Source organism: Schistocerca cancellata, chromosome 2 (assembly GCF_023864275.1).
Source record: "Schistocerca cancellata isolate TAMUIC-IGC-003103 chromosome 2, iqSchCanc2.1, whole genome shotgun sequence".
NCBI classification, from domain to species: Eukaryota; Metazoa; Arthropoda; class Insecta; order Orthoptera; family Acrididae; genus Schistocerca; species Schistocerca cancellata.
Genome location: NC_064627.1, coordinates 391,463,377 through 391,483,624, shown reverse-complemented (window position 1 = coordinate 391,483,624; position 20,248 = coordinate 391,463,377). Strand labels below are relative to the sequence as shown.

Here is a 20,248-nt window from a genome sequence, read left to right as displayed (position 1 = left end):
TCTTTGTTTATGATCATAGAGTAACGTAAGATCGCCAGGAATTGTACACGTTTAAAACAAAATGGTGAACTTTTAGGAATATGCAGGACTTGTGGTGTAAAAACTTGCCCGCCATCGCCCCTTCCCATCAAAATTTCCGCTTCCATTATGTTACATTGGAGAGAAGTAAGTCTAAGCTTCTGTCAGCATGACGCTCTCGATCAGAGTTCTGTCGCACCTTACATCCAGAAGGAATTTCCAAACAGTGAGCTAAAGTGTGATGTTCTCGAGCTGCAGCAAGTATCGCCTCATGATCTCAGTTGGATTCTTGAGACAGCATAGTCCTCAGACTTTTAGCCATTCTGGTGTATTCCGAAGCAAAGTAATGTTGTGAAGTATTCCATACACAAAGCAGATACTGTAAAGCCACATATCCTTACTAAGTAAATACAGTGTTTCTTTGTATACGTAAAGATAAGACCGCAGTGCTTAATTCCGTCAGCGACATAAACTTCCTAAAATAATTATGTCACTGAGGGAAAAAAAACATTCTTGATACAGAAGCAAAATGTGAATAAAACCTATCCAAAGAATCAAAGCAATGTTATTAGGTTTTTAATATATAAAGCTAAAATATTAAACCCGCATATCTTATCAAAGTAAATTCACTGTTATTTTGCATGCGTAAAGATAAGATTGTGGTGCTTAATTCTGCCACAGACGTTAACTTCCGAAAATATATCTGTCACTGAAATGTTTTTAAAAAAAGCAATGCCATCTATTGGTTCTTTGGTGTAGTACGAAACTAGCAGCACCATGTAGCAGTTCTTTGGAGTACCACACGGTAATGGTTAAACCTCCGAACTACTAAGCTAAGTAGAAGACTTTAGACCCCACGGCCAAGTTATCTGTGAAAACCTCAGGAAGATTCGTCCAGTAGTTTTGGAAATCAGCATGTTTGGTTCAAATGGCTCTGAGCACTATGGGACTTAACATCTGAGGTCATCGGTCCCCTAGACTTAGAACTACTTAAAACCTAACTAACCTAAGGACAGCACACACATCCATGCCCGAGGCAGGATTACAACCTGCGACCGTAGCAGCAGCGAGGTTCCGGACTGAAGCGCCTAGAACCGCTCTGCCACAAACACCGGCTTCAGCATGTTTAAACAGAAAAACGGACACGAAGGTTTTACAGTTTTATTGCCAGTATAAATACAGATGAAACCTTTTTGGTTTTGGGAACTGGATGGTGATACGTTGCTTTCAGATTCATTCAACGCCTCCCGCATAGCCAATTTTACCCTTGTTTTAGCTGCGATATAGCGTTGGATACGAAAATTTCTGTATTGTCTAACAGTCGACAAGCAATTAGAAGTAAAATGATTGGCCTACGAAATATGCTGCACAATGATTGACCTAATATTTTTATCGGATAACAAAGAAAGATAATAAAGGAAGATGAATTCCAATAGTATCGGAAAAAGTTTAATTTTTTTTAATTGAAGAAAGTCGCCGAAGTATTCGCTATGTTGTATGCATTTTCTCGTGTACTCTGCGTTGAAGCTGAACGCGGAGAGGCGAGATAATCGCCTCCCAATCGCACCAACTGAATCTGATGTTTAAGTAACGCGGCGTACACCGCAGCGTGTTGACTGGAACCAAGACAACAGCTGGCTTTGCGAGCGTAGCACGGATTTCCCCCTGAGTACTGTGCGCTGTTCCCTGGAACACAGGCAGATAGGCCGCCTCGCCTTCAGCCACAGCCAGCAGACGCGATTTTGCGGGAATTCCGCCACTTGTTGCGCAGCGTTAGTTTACCCGCTTAGCCTGTTAGCTTACATGCCCTCAGCTCAGAGAGCACACTCGGGACAGAGCGAGAGAGAGAGAGAGAAATAGAAAGAGGAAGGGGAGAGAGAGAGAGAGAGAGAGAGAGAGAGAGAGAGAGAGAGAGAGAGAAATAACCAGTTCCCTTCCATATACCAGTTTTAACCTTGGATACAGTGGTCTTTTAGACTCGGCAACGTTTCGTTTTCACAAAAAATTATATTGAAAGTTGTATATTGTAGCTGATGTCATGTATAATCATTGGAAATACAACAGACTTTCTTCAGAAAAAGCATTATTTGTTGGAACTCTAATTATTTTATATTTTGAATTTTTTAATCGTACATGTCTAATGCATGACAGGGGTCTTTTAGATTCCTTAACAAACTAACTGTCTTTCTTATAATTTATTTATGTTATACCTGAATGCTGCGTTAAAGTAGCTAGATTTGTGATAACATTATCAGTTTAGCAGAATTATTCTCTTTGTTCAGAGGTCAGAAGCACTGTAAAAGATGCAACGGAGTACTCTTTTGAAGGTAAGTGTATTCCTCATTGTCAAAGTGAGAATACTTTCAGAGGAATATAAGGATTTTTTTAAGAAACATAATGATGAAGTAAATAACTGTTGTTCTTCACTTTAACATGGATACCATACTACCTGTATCATCTGAAGCCAGCAAAGTGACCGAAATTTTGAGTCAGCTGTTATTGAATGGCTTAAAGATGAAGCTGTCCTTGATAAAGTGGTAGTAGAGATTAGGAGACTGATGGTCTCCAAAACAATGAACCCACATATTCTAGCTTCCCAAGTGAAGCAAACAGCGATGAATTAGATGATATCGAATACATAACTGCTGATTTCCTTATCAGTCATCATGGAAATTTCCATTTGTCATAATGGAACTCAGCAGAATAAATCGCTGCCTCAATGAGTTTACAATATCATCAAAACTCCACATGGTACAGTAAGGAGTAACGTAATTAAACAAATAGGAAATTATACTCGAAAGAAGGCTTCTACGTCCAGAGAAGGTACATCATTATCTTTTGGGTTTGAAAGACAATTTGAAAAGTCATTGTACTTTCTGTGATCAAAAAGAACAAATCTGTGATATTGCGAAAATTCACTTCATCACAGCACCTGTATAAATGAAGGAAGTAAAAACGAGTAAGTAAAAGAGAAGTTGATCCTGTTCACCAGGAGGGATGCATACCTGAAAGATATAGTCATAAAGGATAAAAAATGGACAAATCTAATAGCAGTTGTAACATTAAGTATATTGTACTATTTTCCAAAACAACACCCGGACCCACATGGAAGACAGATACGTTAAAAGGAAAGTTTTTTCGTGTAGAGAAGAATCAACTACACATATATCCAGAATAAAAATACTCGATAGCAGACGAAGATTGCGAAACTGGATGATCATCCAAAAGAAAATATCTCGTGTTCTCACTCTGATTAGACAGGAAAAGTGGCCAATTATTCTGCAAACACATAAAAACTATTTGCAATGAACGTGGTGAAATTACTTTTGAGGCGCGTTACTTTTAATGAGCAGGCCTTCTGTTGCGTATCAGAAAAATTGAGAGTTAGTTACTGAATCCAGGGAAACTATAATGCAATTCATAATAGCGTATTTAATATCACACGAAAGTAAACGTCACAACATCACAATAAATGCTTTCATACACTAGAAACTGGTACAGCTGCTTAATATCGTGTAGGGCCCCAGCAAGCACACAGAACTGCCGCAACACGACGTGGCATGGACTCGACTAATGTATGAGATAGTGCTGGAGCGAATTGACACCATGAATCCTGCGAGGCTGTCCATAAGTCCTTATGAGTATAAAGGGTGGAGATCTCTTCTGAACAGCACGTTGCAAGGCATCCCAGATATGCTCAATAACATCAATGTCGGGGTAGTCTAGTGGCCAGCGAAAGTGTTTAAACTCAAAAGAGCGTTCCTGGAGCCACTCTGTAGCAATTGTGGACCTGCGTGGTGTCGCATTGTCATGCTGGAATTGCTCAAGTCCGTCAGAATTCACAATGGATATGGATGGATGCAGGTGATCAGACAGGTTGCTTATGTACGTGTCGGCTGTGAAATTCGTATGTAGACGTATCAGGGGTCCCATATCACTGCAACTAAACACGCCCCATACCATTACAGAGTCTCCAACAGGTTCAACGGTCTCCTGCTGACATGCAGGGTGCATGGATTCATGAGGTTGTCTCCAGTCCCATACACGTTCATCCGTTCGATACAATTTGAAACGAGACTCGTCCGGCCACGCAACATTTTCCAGTCTTAACCAGTCCTTGTCGGTGTTGACCACCCAGGGGAGGCGTAAAGCTTTGTATCGTGCAGCCATCAAGGGTACACAAGTGGGCCTTCGGCTGCGAAAGTCCAAACCGATGATGTTTCGTTGAATGGTTCGCACGCTGACACTTGCTGATGGCCGAGCATTGAAATCTGCAGCAAGTTGCGGAAAGGATGCACTTCTGTCACATTGAACGATTCTCTTCAGTTGTTGTTGGTCGAGTTCTTGCAGGATCTATTTCCAGCCGTTTCGATGTCGAAGATTTCATGTTTTACCGGATTCCTGATGTTCACGGTACACTCGTGAAATGGTCGTACGGGAAAATCCCGACATCATCGCTACCTCGGAGATACTGTGTCCCATCGTTCGTGCGTCGACTATATCACCACGTTCAAACTCATTTAAATCTTGATAACCTGACATTGTAGCAGCAGTATCCGATCTAACAACTGCCCTAGACCCTTGTTGTCTTCTAAAAGCGTTGCCGACCGCAGCGCTGTATTTTGACTGTTCACATATCTCTGTGTCTGAATACGCATGCCTGTGCTAGTTAATGTATTAATTCTGTATCACCAACCACTTCAAATTTTTATATTTCTCTTAACAATGTTTAGCGCTTGTTTCAAATTAGGGAACTTACAGACCGCTCTCATGCATCTTTGAGAATCCAGCGACTCATTCTCCCAATGGTGAAGGCGTCGAATGAAGAAAACATGGAACGTCTTACACATGTCGCTTTCTTTCCACAGTCAGCAATATCTATTTAGAGCCATTTCACGAAAAGTGTGAAGGGATTCATGTCAAAGACATGTTTAAAGTAATAAAGGAATGGACTGAATGGTACAGTCTTGAACAAACAAATTAGTATTAAAATAGGGCATGGTTATGATTACTTGCCTAATATATTTCTGTGCATGTTGCGCAGAATGTTGCATGTTCCTCAGTCCTGAGTTTAGATTTTGTGAGAAACTAATATTGGTTGTCATCGCATTATTCTGGTTATACACTATAAAAACGTTGTGTGATTCATTAAAATTTTAGGATATATTGAAAACGTATATTACATATATAATACAGAATAACTGAAATATATATAATACTCTGAAAACATATGGGCCTACTTACACACGTGAAAAATTACGAAAGCCATGTCACTGAAATGTGAAAATACAGATTGGTGCTCATGTAAATCCAATGATACATCGAAAAGAAGCGTTGCGCAGCAATATTCAAGTCTTGGTCAAACAACGACTTTGTAAGCTATCTCCTTTGAGGGCATACAGCACTTCCTGAAAATTCCTCCAACGAATTTGTCTGGAATCTGCCAGTTGCGATTTGTTTCATGTGATCGCTCTACTTTAAATCACTTCATACACGTACTCCTAGATATATTACAGATTTGCCAGCTTCAGTTAACTGTTCTACAATAGTATAAACATACAATAACGAACCTTTCTGTCTATTTATGCGAAATACACTCCTGGAAATTGAAATAAGAACACCGTGAATTGATTGTCCCAGGAAGGGGAAACTTTATTGACACATTCCTGGGGTCAGATACATCACATGATCACACTGACAGAACCACAGGCACATAGACACAGGCAACAGAGCATGCACAATGTCGGCACTAGTACAGTGTATATCCACCTTTCGCAGCAATGCAGGCTGCTATTCTCCCATGGAGACGATCGTAGAGATGCTGGATGTAGTCCTGTGGAACGGCTTGCCATGCCATTTCCACCTGGCGCCTCAGTCGGACCAGCGTTCGTGCTGGACGTGCAGACCGCGTGAGACGACGCTTCATCCTGTCCCAAACATGCTCAATGGGGGACAGATCCGGAGATCTTGCTGGCCAGGGTAGTTGACTTACACCTTCTAGAGCACGTTGGGTGGCACGGGATACATGCGGACGTGCATTGTCCTGTTGGAACAGCAAGTTCCCTTGCCGGTCTAGGAATGGTAGAACGATGGGTTCGATGACGGTTTGGATGTACCGTGCACTATTCAGTGTCCCCTCGACGATCACCAGTGGTGTACGGCCAGTGTAGGAGATCGCTCCCCACACCATGATGCCGGGTGTTGGCCCTGTGTGCCTCGGTCGTATGCAGTCCAGATTGTGGCGCTCACCTGCACGGCGCCAAACACGCATACGACCATCATTGGCACCAAGGCAGAAGCGACTCTCATCGCTGAAGACGACACGTCTCCATTCGTCCCTCCATTCACGCCTGTCGCGACACCACTGGAGGCGGGCTGCACGATGTTGGGGCGTGAGCGGAAGACGGCCTAACGGTGTGCGGGACCGTAGCCCAGCTTCATGGAGACGGTTGCGAATGGTCCTCGCCGATACCCCAGGAGCAACAGTGTCCCTAATTTGCTGGGAAGTGGCGGTGCGGTCCCCTACGGCACTGCGTAGGATCCTACGGTCTTGGCGTGCATCCGTGCGTCGCTTCGGTCCGGTCCCAGGTCGACGGGCACGTGCACCTTCCGCCGACCACTGGCGACAACATCGATGTACTGTGGAGACCTCACGCCCCACGTGTTGAGCAATTCGGCGGTACGTCCACCCGGCCTCCCGCATGCCCACTATACGCCCTCGCTCAAAGTTCGTCAACTGCACATACGGTTCACGTCCACGCTGTCGCGGCATGCTACCAGTGTTAAAGACTGCGATGGAGCTCCGTATGCCACGGCAAACTGGCTGACACTGACGGCGGCGGTGCACAAATGCTGCGCAGCTAGCGCCATTCGACGGCCAACACCGCGGTTCCTGGTGTGTCCGCTGTGCCGTGCGTGTGATCATTGCTTGTACAGCCCTCTCGCAGTGTCCGGAGCAAGTATGGTGGGTCTGACACACCGGTGTCAATGTGTTCTTTTTTCCATTTCCAGGAGTGTATGTTACGCTTGTTTATGTTCAGAATCAACTGCCAATTCCGACCGCTGTGGCCGAGTGGTTCTAGCCGCTTCAATCCAGAATCGCGCTGCTGTAGCAGGTTCGAATCCTGCCTCGGGCATGAATGTGTGTGATGTCCTTAGGTTTAAGTAGTTCTAAGTCTAGGGGACTGATGACCCCAGATGTTAAGTCCCCTAGTGCTTAGAGCCATTTGATTTTTCAACTGCCAATCCCCTCTCCAAAGGTCTATCCCATGAAGGCTTCCTGCATTTCGCTGCTTTATTCAAGCTTTTAGAAGTGCTCGGACTAAAAAGACTGTAATGTAGGGGTGTAATCTTTCGCTCCTACTGTTCAATCTGTACACCGAAGAAGCAATGACGAAAATAAAAGAAAGATTCGAGAGTGGTATTAAATTTCAGGGTGAAAGGATATCATGATTAGATTCGCAAATGACATTGCCATCCTCAGTGTAAGTAAAGAAGAATTACATGATGGGTTGAATGGAATGAAAACGCTAATGCGTACAATAGTATGGAATGATAGTAAATTGAAGAAAGACGAAAGTAACGAGAAGTAGCTGAAATAAGATAATCGAGAACCTTAACGTCAGAATCTGGGATCACGAAATAGATGGCGTTAAGGAATTATAGTACCTAGGCAGCAAAATAACCCATGATGGACGACTCAACGAGAACATAAAAAGCAGACCAGCACGGAAAGAAGGGCATTCCTCACCAAGAGAAGTCTGCTTGTATAAAACATAGGTTTAATCGAGAAAGAAATGTCTGTGAATGTACGTCTGGAGCACAGCATTGTAGGGTAATGAGGCATGGGCGGTGGGAAAACCGCAACAAAAGAGAATGGCAGCCTTTGAGATATGGTGCTACAGAAGGATGTTGAAAGTTAGGTGAGCTGGTAAGGTAAGGAATGAGGAGGTTCTCTGCAGAATAACAGACACTGATGAGAAGAAGGGACAGAATGATAGGGTATCTGATAAGACGTCAGGGAAAATCTTCCATCGTACTAGAGCGAGGTGTAGAGGGTAAAAACTGCAGAGGAAGACGGAGATTGGAATACATCCAGGAAATAATTGAGGAAGTAGGTTGCAATTGCTACTCCGAGAGGGAGAGGTTGGCTCAGGAGTAAAATTTGTGGAGGGTCGCATCAAACCAATCAGCTAGAAGACTGATGACTCAAAAAAATCTAATTTTGCGACTTCTCTGTAAAGAACAGCATCTTCCGCGTTAGCCTCATGGAACTTCCGACGTTATCCACTATGGCTCTAAGCACTATGGGTCTTAACATCTGAGGTCATCAGTCCCATAGAACGTAGAACTACTTAAACATAACTAACCTAAGGACATCACACACATCCATGCCCGAGGCAGGATTCGAACCTGCGACCGTAGCGGTCACGCGGTTCCAGACTGAAGCGCCTAGAACCGCTCGGCCACTCCGGCTGGCTATTTACGTATATTGTGAGTAGTAATGATCCAGTAACACTCACTTAGGGTGCACTCCAAGTTACTTGTACATCTAAAGATCTCTCCATTGTGAAACCAAATCACGCAGCTGGTCTAATGTTCTGTACATTCGTATATTGTTCATTAGGGGTCAATACCGAAGGCATTCCGAAACTCAAGGAACGCGTGTTCAACCTGAGCGCCTGCGAAGCCAAGTGGATTCCTACAGAGGAGATTATCGGTCACCAGAAATATCCTAACACGCGAGCGTTGAATATGTTCCTAAATTCTAAAATGCACCGACGCTAGTGATACAGGTCTATAAATTTGTGCACCTGTTGATGACCTTTCGTACAAACGGGAATGACGTGCGTTTTATCGAATGATTAAGAACGTTTCACTCCTCCAGCAACCTACGGTATACTGCTGCTAGACGAGGAGAAAGTTCTTTTGCATGCACTGTAGGCTCATATTTGGCCTCCATTGAGCTACTTCAGCTGATCTTTCATCCCGTGGTCACTTATTTCGATAACTGTCATTCTGACGTTCCTGCGACATTTAAAGCAGAAACCCTTTTGGAAAAAAGTGGTTTGCTACTTCGACCTTTCCTCTGTCATCCGCCTTTTTGAGGCCATTGTAGTCAGAGAGTGTCTGGAGAGATGGCTTCGATATGGTTACTAATTTAACGTAAGCCCAAAACGTCTTAGGATTTTCTGTCCTTAAATAAAGGCCACTTTGTCTCAATAATAGTCTATACCTTATTACGCTGGTCAGGTTGTTTGAATAACATTGTGGTGTGTGCATGTGTCTAAATTCAGTCAGGGTTGTGCTGATACTTCTCTGTGAGTGAATGAATTCCTTCTCTAAAACAGGCGTTGCTTCTTTCACGGTGTGGTGATGTAGCTGCATCTACAAAACGACTTTATTGCTATTTACCTTCGTATTACAGTGCTCAGCGATTTATTATTTCATTACTTATTTTTTGTGTCTGTTATGAGGGGATTCCTCAAATATTTTAATGTGTCCAGTTGAATTGTACCCTCCTTAATGATAAATTTGGTAGCATTCCAACGATATCATTGCAGTTGCATTTTAAACTGAGTTATAGGACTACTTAGAGGCAACATTAACTTTAAGGCATGTACCCACTCTGCAGAATTAATTTTGTAGAACCGCTAGTGGTGCAGTCGGCCGTTGTACGCCTAACACCGAGTGTTCTGCGCCGTAGATAAAAATCGACTATTACGGTGCAAACTCAATCTCTCAACAGAGGACGATAATGGTGCCAGTAACTTAGTTCTCTTGTTTTTCAGGATCCCACGACGAAAGCGGCTCCAGAGAAACAGAGAGGTAAGTGGAGGCAGTGGTGCGCACTATTCGCTTACGGCAGCAGAGCGGAATGGAAGACACAATCCATGCAAATTACTGGACAGGTCAGTACACGATCGCTGCTGTAGCGATTGCAGGCGCCATCGACTCTATCAAAACTTTGTCTTTCACTTCCAGAGGACAATCCTGCCGCGTTGCTGCAGACCGACCCTCTAATGCGTGAAAAACGAAAATGTTCACAAAACAATGTACCTGTTTCATCCATCTTGCGTACATGAGCTACGTTTAATGGCTGAAATGAAGGTTAAGCAGCTATAGGATTTCGAAAAAAGACGTCCGAAGTAACAAAAATATTTGACTTGACTCACAACGCTTTCAGGTGGTGGTAGGAATCCAACCATATTCAAAGGTACCATCTGTCGGAGGTGAGAGACCACCGCCAACGCAATTTTTAAAGATAAGCGGCGAAATGTGGAATAACAGCAGCCATGAAAGAAATTGCATTCAACTGTTTGTAATTATTACAGTTCCTGCAACTACATCGTGCTACAAATATTATCAGTATATGTAACTAGTTGACCCACGCGAGTAACTTGTGCTCTGTCCCGATGAGTCACCAGTAGGTAATATAGCAATGGAGAAATAAGTAAATGCAAGTATTTATTAATAAAAAGTATTATATTCTCTATAGCAGTAACAAATACGAGGGTTGGAACATAAATAGTGGCAACACTGCTGATGAGACACTTTCCAATGGAATCTACTATTGTCGCTGATAGCACACGTTGTTGACATACCTACTGTACCTCCGAACAAATGGACTCGCCCTTCCCACGTCACCGGAATGCGCACAATAAAGGGAGCGAGCGGTCTAACGTAACGGTGTCACAATGTTTTCGAAACAGGAACAACGGAGTTGGATCAAGGCCGAATGTACCAGAGATCGTGCAGCACGACAGTGTCATTAAGGTCTTCAAGAGGCGTGCTGGAAATCGGCATTGCCGTACAGAACAGTGGCACGTTGGGTAAAAAGCTTTCAACGAAAGTCGGCATACCGTGGAAGACATGTATAGGGCAGATCATGCTAGCGTCTCTGAAGAAGAAGTGCATGCTGCTGCCGCGTTAGTGGACAGCGATCGACGCCATACGATTAGCAAGCTCGCCCACGAAACCGGACTAGCCCATCCGACTGTGCTTCGCATCCTATTCCTATTATTCTCATTGTAAAAATTCGATATCATTACATACAATGTGGCTACTTGTAAAACATATAAAAAGCAGACACTATGAGGGCATGCGAAAAATTGCATCACGATGGGTTCCGCATGACTTGACGGAAATGCAGAAATGGATGCTTTACCACGCTGCTCAGACGCACTAGGACGCTATGAGCGCGAAGGAGAGGCTTTCCTACGCCGTATCTTAACACTGGATGACACATGGGCCACATCGTAAGAGCCAAAACTGAAACGCCAATCTAACGAATGGCGTCATTATGAGTCACCGCGGAAGTCGAAAGTGCGTCAGAGCCCCAGTATGATGGAAGTTATGGTAATTCGCGTGTTATCCTAACACATTACGTTCCTCCACGGCAGACCTGTTCGTTTTTGGCGCATCACCTGCGACCAGCTTCACGAAAGAAGCGGCGACACTTTCTGCGCAACCTATCCATCATTTTGCACGACAATGCGTGGGCGCATACGGCGCAGGCTGTGGCTACTCTGTTCGGTCGATGTGACTGGGAAGTACTGTACCATCCACCATACTCCCCGGACTTAAGTCCTTGTGACTTTGATTTGATTCCGAAGATGAAGGAACCACTTCGTGGCATTCGCTTCAGAACTGTTCTAGAGATTCGACAGGAAGTAGACTTCTCCATTCGCACCATCAACAGAACTGGCCTTCCACATCGCTGGCAACGGGTTCTAGACAACGCTAGTGACTACTTTGAAGGACAGTATAAGGTGCAAACGTGTAACAATTTTCTATCGGTTGTGAATAAATAGTTGCCACTATTTCAGTTCCAACCCTCGTATTATTCTCATTGTAAAAATTCGATATCATTACATACAATGTGGCTACTTGTAAAACATATAAAAAGCAGACACTATCTTTGTCAGACAGTATATTTTTTCTAACTTCTTTATTTTACAAAAGTCTTGGAAAAAAATATTAGCAGTTATAATGTGATCATCGTTTAACTTTTGGCTGAATGTGTCTTCAGCACAAACATAAATATCAGTGAACGTGCGCAATCATGAAAAGACCATGTATAACTGTCTATGCGAAAATACACTCTCTTCTAAATAGCAAGTGGCCCATGCAAGCCGTTCTCTGTACCTTTATGTTTTACACGTATGTTAGTGCAAGAATGGTTGCCTCGTCACTGCTGTCTAAAAGGGAAGTTCACGTACTAGAGAACCTCCACAGGCCGCGTGGAGTGGCCGCGCGGTTAGAGTCGCCAGTGACACCGTTGTTAATATACACAGTCTACATTGCTGGGTTCCTGCGAATCCTCTCTGGTTACGACCACATCACATGTAAGCACACTGGGGTGTTAACGAATGGTGCAGCATTCTAGAGGACTGCATCATTCGACCAGTTTATTGGTCTCCCAGACTAACAGGTCGACTGTATTTGCAATTCCTGGAGAATGAGTCTAATCTTGGGCATCTCCTAGGAGTCGTCCCACTTCAGTTAGCTGTGAGGCACTGCTTTCACCGCAATGGTGCGCCACCCCATTACTGTAGAGGGGTTAGGAATATCTCAACAACGTGTGTCCCGAAAGTTGGAAGGGTCACGGTGGTTGCGTTCTATGGCCTGCGAGATCGCCTTATGTAACGCCCTTGGACTTTTTCTTGTGGGTTATATCAAAGCCATGGTTTACGAAAATTCAGATGTGTTAAAAGGACGAATACGTCATGCTTGGGCTTGAGTCTCTGCAAAAATGTTAACAGGTGTCCATGTTAATACCGAGAAGTGCTTACATCAATGCATCCAGCAAGACGGAGATGCATTTGAATATTGGTTTATGAATAATGCAATTATGAAGATCTGTCAACCTATAACGTAGGTTTAAAGGAACATCATTTATAATACTCATTAAATTTATAATACTTTATTAGAGTCAAAGATACGATAGCATTTATATAATACTTCCAATTGTGAAGTACAAATTGGTGTATTATATGTTGTTCAAAAATGGTTCAAATGGCTCTAAGCACTAAGGAACTTGGTACCTGAAGTCATCAGTCCCCTAGACTTAGAATTACTTAAAGCTAACTAACCTAAGGGCATCACACAATCCATGCCCGAGGCAGGATTCCAACATGCGACCGTAGCAGCAGCGCGGTTCCGGACTGAAGCGCCTAGAACCGCTCGGCCACAGGGGCCGGCTATGTGTTGTTAATAAATTAGCTGTCTTGTATTGATTTTCCCTGAAACCGATAATTAACGTGCTTTACCCTTTGTGCGTAATGGTTTTGGCCAAGGACAATCTTTTTTTCTACACAGACACCTCTCAATGAGTCCAGAAATCAAACCCGCACCCCTCCTACAGCAAGAAAGTTTGCTCGCGACTAGCTATAGGACCAATTATAGCTGTAAAGTGTTTGTTTTTAAGAGCTGGTCTTACGTTTTGCAGGGTCTCCCGTCCGTTGGTGTGGAGACCCCTTTTCTGTTTTCCTTAGGCAAACCTCTCGTCGTCTGTGGTATCTGGGGTTTAACTAACGTCAACGGGGGACAGCGTGCATGGGCCGCCTGGTACAATCCTTCCCTTTGAAGCATCTAACTTTGTGCTTTGTTGATGGTCATAGCGGAAGCCACTTTTATTGGGAACTGTTTTATTGTCATTTGGAATGGCATCGTTGAATCAGAAGATGTGAGGCGAATGTGGGGTGTGAGCACAGTTTTACCAGAGTCACTGAATTCAGCACCGATGATGTATTCGTATAAGTGAGTTATCAATAATCTTGCACCATTAATTAATCACGATTATTGTTAAAATTACTAATTAAAATAATAGCATTTTTCTTTAAAAGCAACTTATGAGGTAGTAAACCGGACGGATTTAAAGAGTTCAGGAATTCTACGGAATAGAATTGGACGTTGTTTATTTCTTTAAGTTGGACAGAATCAGAATCGATGTAAACCTTTTCCTCTCCAAGTAACCGAACACGACACTTGCCTAAAGAAAGTAAATAACTCCAACCGCTATTGTGCGTAATAGTAAAATTAGTTTAGCAGTAGATAGGGCCTTCTAAATTCTTTACATTGGCGTGAAGGACTGAAATCGCGTGACGGATTATGCTCGCGTAAAAACTCAAAACAACTGCAAGAGCTGTCCTACATATTAGTTCAAACAGTTTACCAACAGATGACAATTAGTACGTTGTTTTTATAAATATGTTTTCAAAAGAAAGCTTTTTAACGAAAACAATAACTTTAAACTACCAGTATGCATGTATTTTTCATGATTATTAGTGAACAAAATCTTAAAAATGATCCTTCAGTCATTAATTTTAATTAAGTAATATGGGAGGTATCGCACACCGCCATAAAAAACACCTTTGAGAGGTAACCTTTATGATTTTTCTTGTAGGCTTCAGCTCGAACACTGTTTTTCTGCATCTCTGCATGTTAATCTGTCGTATGCAAGTATCTTAATCGCTGCCTAAGTACTGCAGTCTACATCCATTTGAACCTGCCGACTGTACTGAAGCCTCGATCTCCCTTGGCTATTTATTAGTCCGCCGCTCGTGGTCTCGCGGTAGCGCTCTCGCTTCCCGAGCACGGGGTCCCGGGTTCGATTCCCGGCGGGGTCAGGGATTTTCACCTGCCTCGAGATGACTGGGTGTTTGTGTTGTCCTCATCATTTCATCATCATCCAGGAAAGTGGCGAAATTGGACTGAGCAAAAGATTGGGTAATTGTACGGGCGCTGATAACCCCGCAGTTGAGCGCCCCACAAACCAAACATCATCATCATCATCCCTTGGCTATTTGGTCCTTCAGGGCATGCCCAATCAGCCGATCCCTTCTTTTAGTCAAGCTGTGCTATAAATTCCTTTTTTCCCCAATTTGTCTGAGTACCTACTCGCTAGTTATTCCAATCAGTGTACAGAATTCCCCTGTTGCAAGACTTTTCAAAAACTTATTTCCTGTTCCTGTCTTAACTGTTGATCGTCCAAGTTTCATTTCCATACAACGCTACACTCCAGGCAAATACTTTCAGAAAAGACTTTCTGATTCTTAAATTTACATTTGGTATCAGTAGATTTATTTTTTCAGAAACGCTTTCCTTGCTATTGCCAATCTGCATATCATCTCTACGTCGACAGTCGCCAGCTGTTTTTCTGCCAAAATAGAAAAACTGATGCATTACTTTTAGTGTCTCATTTCCGAGTATAAACCCAACAACATCACTTGATTCAATTCGACTACTTTCCATTTCCTTTGGTTTAAGTTTGCTGGTTTTTATCTTAAACCTGTAATATGCCTCTAATTAGTCAGTTCAGTTTAAAAAACACAGTTTGATGAGGAGTATATGATTAAACAGCACGCATGTATTAGTTTTAAATGTGGTAATAATACATCTTGTACAATTAAAACGCAACAGTTGTAACTATCGGTATTTATCAGATGCATTCTCGTTTGCAACAAATTATTTTTTAAACGTTATTGTGATGGTGCATTCGAGATGTTTTTCGGCGGAGCTGCTATACCACAACAGAGCCTTATATTATAAGCAAATGGACGTCCGTAGTTAATTGGATACAACCGTAAATTGAGAGTTGATTATAAATGATGGTGGCTGCCTCGTGAAAGCGCAAGTATTGGTTTATTTTGCTGTGCTCCCGCGTGTCCCGGTAAAAATTAGCTTAATAGACAGTTTCGAACAATAACTGCTGCTAGAATCAGTTTTTTATCGGGCGCGCGTTCCTTCGCAACTTGAAAACGTTGGCAGTGGTCTGTGACAGGCCGAAATATAATTCACGAGAGTTAGTTATTTCCCATACGATAAAAACAAGCAAGTTTCAGTTTGACCATTAATTTACTCGGCGCTATTCCAGTAATATTTTTTCTTGGGAAATGGGTGTCAACTTTCGTACGTTCCGTTACCGTGGAAAATGTATTATAATAATTTTTAAATTTTTTAAATTGTGAGAATTACTTTTAAGCTGGTGCTATCACTTTCATCACTTTGTTTCACGTGCGATTACCGGTCGCTACGGACAGATTAAAATCGGTCTTTCCATTCTCTTTTTGCTACGCTATGAATTAAGTAGCAATGTCTAATCTGCATATGCACTGGGTGTCCGACCTTTGTGGTCTTCAGCTAGCTTTGCTGCCTCGTAAATCTGAGATGGCGGGTTCGAGTCTTGTCTCCGTCACATGCGTTTTAAATGTACCGTTTCCTTGGGTGTTCTACAAAGAACTATAATAGTTTGAGAAATGCGTGTACATATGACAAATCAATTTCATTCAGTTAATGGAGTGTATGATCAGTACATGACGCATGTGATTCAATACTGACGCCCTGCCGGTGTGGCTAAGTAACCAAAAACCATTCAGACATGTGTGAAAGGCATTCCTATACTCTTCATAGAAACATGTAGGTCCTGTAGAAGATGCCGGTAGGTATTGGTTTGAATAGGAAGACTGTATTGCGGAACACAGGAAAAGTGTAGTGTCGATGAGTCACATTACAGGTTAAGTGCCTCTTGTCCTACTGATGACCCGCAACTACCTACTTGGTTAAAATTGTAATAATTACCAGGACTTTGATAAATTACTTTGGCTCTTTCGCCGTACAGACTCCGGATAGACGAACACATTCTCATACATGTCGCACATCGGCAAGAAGAGTGACCCAGGTCAATAAGTGCCAAATTTAGTTTATGTTACTGAGAAACACGTGTGAAATACACTAACAGGCACGAAAAATGTAATGGAATTTGCTGCCCACAACACTAAATTGACTATTAATGGAAAGTTATACTATTTCAATTTCAATATAAGCTTTGTAGAAGTCTTTAAGTCGAGTTTTCTCACTTACTAAATCTTTGATTTGTTAAAATTCGTGCCGGGGTGCGATATGGTTTCAGTAGTGGAGAAGAACAGGCCGGAAACTTGATCAATGTATTCCGTAAAACGAATGCTGCAATGGTCTTAACAGCAAAGCCACACACGATTCCTTCCTGCCTTTTTCCAGCTAACCTCTTGCGGCTGTCCGCCTCTAGCATCAGTGCCAGTGAGCACTTTTCATTACATCTGACTAGATCCACAGGAAGGAGAACCTCGAGCACATGACGCATGCCAGGGAATTACACATAAGCCCGCCAGACAAAATACGAGGCTGTGCTGAAAAGTAATGCCTCCGAATTTTTTACTGAAAAACTCTTAAAGCTTCTTAAATAAAACAAGCTTCATTCACACACTACGTCTTTTTTCTTCGTGCCTGCATACTTATTTCTCATCATAGCCACCCTGACCACGGACACGTTTCTCGCAAAGAGAGACCAGTTTGTTGATACTGTCGCTGTAGAATGTCTGACTCTGTTGACGGAGCCACACCTCACCCCTGCCTACACAGCTTTATCACATTTTTATTTGAAATTAAAGCATTGAATACAGGAAAACGACTTGTTTTAAGACATTTGTAACGGCTGTCGAATCACGCATAGAGACGAATATAGACATATATATTAGATTTGGTGACCATGAAAGAACTGCGAATATGATGTTTTGTATACTGTTCGTCAAAAGAGATTTATTTAATATGCACCTACTTCAGTTTCATGAGGTTAAAACGGTAATTAATACGATATCGACACGCGTTACGAACGAAGTATTGTCTCTTATTCGCTATAAACTTAAAGTGAGTTATCGGCAAACAGCGAGGGGTCGTGGTGCACAGGGGTTGAGGGCTGAAGCCACAGGGTGGCTGCGATGTCGAAGTATGAGATGTGGACGGCGCGTGGCTCAGGGCAGCAGCGAACGATCGTTGCGGGCTGCCTGTTGCTCTCGCTGCCGTTAACGAGGCCACTGTGGACCACGACGACGTTTCCGGGAGGCTCGGAAGAAGAGAAGGGAAGCGCCGGTAACGACAGCAGCCGCATATTCCCTGCTCTGTGCTGTGTGCGGCACGCCTCATAAATCTAATGACGTGCCGGACTCAGTGGTGCAGTCGAGACGCGCCGGTGGCCGACACACGCTCTCCTCAGGACACGGCTGGGCCAGCCGCACACCACGGAGGTCGTCATTTTGTGGATCCAAAAAGCTGCTGCCATCTGACGCGTTCCTCAAGGCTCCGTACTAGGGTCATTCCTTTTACTGATGTTCATTAATGACTTGTCATTAATCCTTTAATTCTTTTAATATAGGTGGTTCCTGCGTGGAACCACCGTTTCATTAATTTTTTTTGCAAGTACCAGTGTCTTTCGCATGGAATCAAGCGATGCTATTACAACACAGAGACATTTAGCGGTATACTGAGGTAATTCTACAAATGTAGTACTTTGCAACAGTCACTTACAGCGTTCAAAACAATAGTCAGAGCAGAGATTGTGCTGCTTGATTGTAGAAGACTGTAACAATAGTTTTTGTATAGTGATGATATTGAGAACATCATTCACAGTGAAATTAACTATATCTGAACTTATTGTAACGTAAATTTAAGTTTGTACTACTGCTTTTATGTGTGGTTTCGAAATGAAACCACTTGAGCAGTATGTACTTTTGATATAAATTTGTTACATTTTAGCCCCATTTTTGTTTGTAATTCAGGTTTACAACTTGTTATAGGCATTATGAGAACATGAAGGTTTCGTGACATGGTGGGATTGCGACAAGCAAAAATGCGAAATTTATCTCATTACTGATGGATAGTTGAAAACTGTATGTTCCAGTTTTTCCAAAGTGGAGCCATCTCCTTAATACAGTTTATTGTTTACTTTTTATCAATGTCTTCTTGTATCCTTTGCTTACTATGATGAAGGCCAAATTTGTGAAAAATATTAGCATTATTTTTTATGTTATTGGGACTCAAAGGGTTACGTGACAAAATATTCTATACAGCATAACAATGAAATACGTGTTATTATATACTCTTTTGAAATAGTAATCAATAAAACTGTTAAATTTATTATGTATCTGTAAGTCCCCATGAGTTATGGGGTGATAAATATTCATACCAAGGAAAACCGCGAGCACAATATCAGTGCTGAAAACGTTTGAAAAAATCAGCAGGAATTTAACTTCTGTTAGTAAACTCATGCCCTCAGGAGGAAGGTGTATCCCAAAGGGCTGGGGATTACAGCCAACTTCTGCATCAGAATCAGTTTCACGACTAGCATGAAATGGTTCTTTAAGCAGAAGACGATAGTCTACCTGCCTGGTTCATCGTGCTAGACTTCCCACACCCTAGTCTATCTGACACCGACTGCTATCAGGTACTGTAGTAGTGTCTGACACTATAGGAACAGCAGCGCATCATCTGTATCAGAGTCTCCTCCAAATTCGGAATCTTCTGCGTGCTCTTATGTAACCTCTTCCCACCAGCTCATTACACAATCAGCCAGAACTCCATCTGCCGTGGAACTGTGCCATCTCCGTGAAGTCATTCTTATAGATCTAAAAGAAACATTCACGAATGTCAGTGTGATCTATAAAAAACAACCAAAAATAAGTAAACAGTATGTCTATAACATTGAGTTGTTGTCGGCATGTCACATAATTTCAGGAATCATCCTAAATGTCAGCGGAAATAATTTACATCATCTGAGTGGCTGTTCGCCCCCGGTTTTTTTTGTGGTCAGCGCGACAGAATGTCAATCCTAAAGGCCCGGGTTCGATTCCTGGCTGGCTCGGAGATTTCCTTCGCTCAGGGACTGGGTGTTGTGTTGTCCTAATCATCATCATTTCATCCCCATCGACGCGCAAGTCGCCGAAGTGGCGTCAAATCGAAAGACTTGCACCCGGCGAACAGTCTACCCGACGGCAGGCCCTAGTCACACGACATTTACATTATTTGTCTCAGTGGCTCACATTTTCGAGATAATCTGCGAAAAACTTTAGCTGCAACGTTCATTCTTCATTAGGACAAACATTTAATAGCAAAAAATCAACAAAACTGGGTGTAACTATGGTCTGAAATCACAACAATCTGTTCTTTATATAAGCGGTTAGGAAGAAAACTAGCTGTAAATATGCTTATAAACGACTCCCTCATTGATTATATACATTATAATGTAGCAAATTCTACTATGAAATGAACTTATCGCTTATATCAGAAGATATCACAAGAATCTATCTACAGGTGACAAATGCTAGCTGCGCATAGACCCAGCTCTGAAGACGAATGCCTCAAAGGCCATCGGTAAATTTTCATACCATTACTCACTCGTTCGTCGATGTATCAAGTC

General features: G+C 42.6%; 1 long non-coding RNA gene across 1 annotated transcript in view; it reads left to right on the top strand.

Moving 5' to 3' along the window:
• The window catches only part of LOC126145889 (uncharacterized), a 1,192,902-nt gene that overhangs the window by 422,085 nt on the left and 750,569 nt on the right, over nt 1–20,248 (top strand). Inside the window, exon 2 of the long non-coding RNA XR_007529766.1 lies at nt 9,810–9,846. This is a non-coding gene — a long non-coding RNA (uncharacterized LOC126145889). The remainder of the gene's footprint in view (nt 1–9,809; nt 9,847–20,248) is intronic.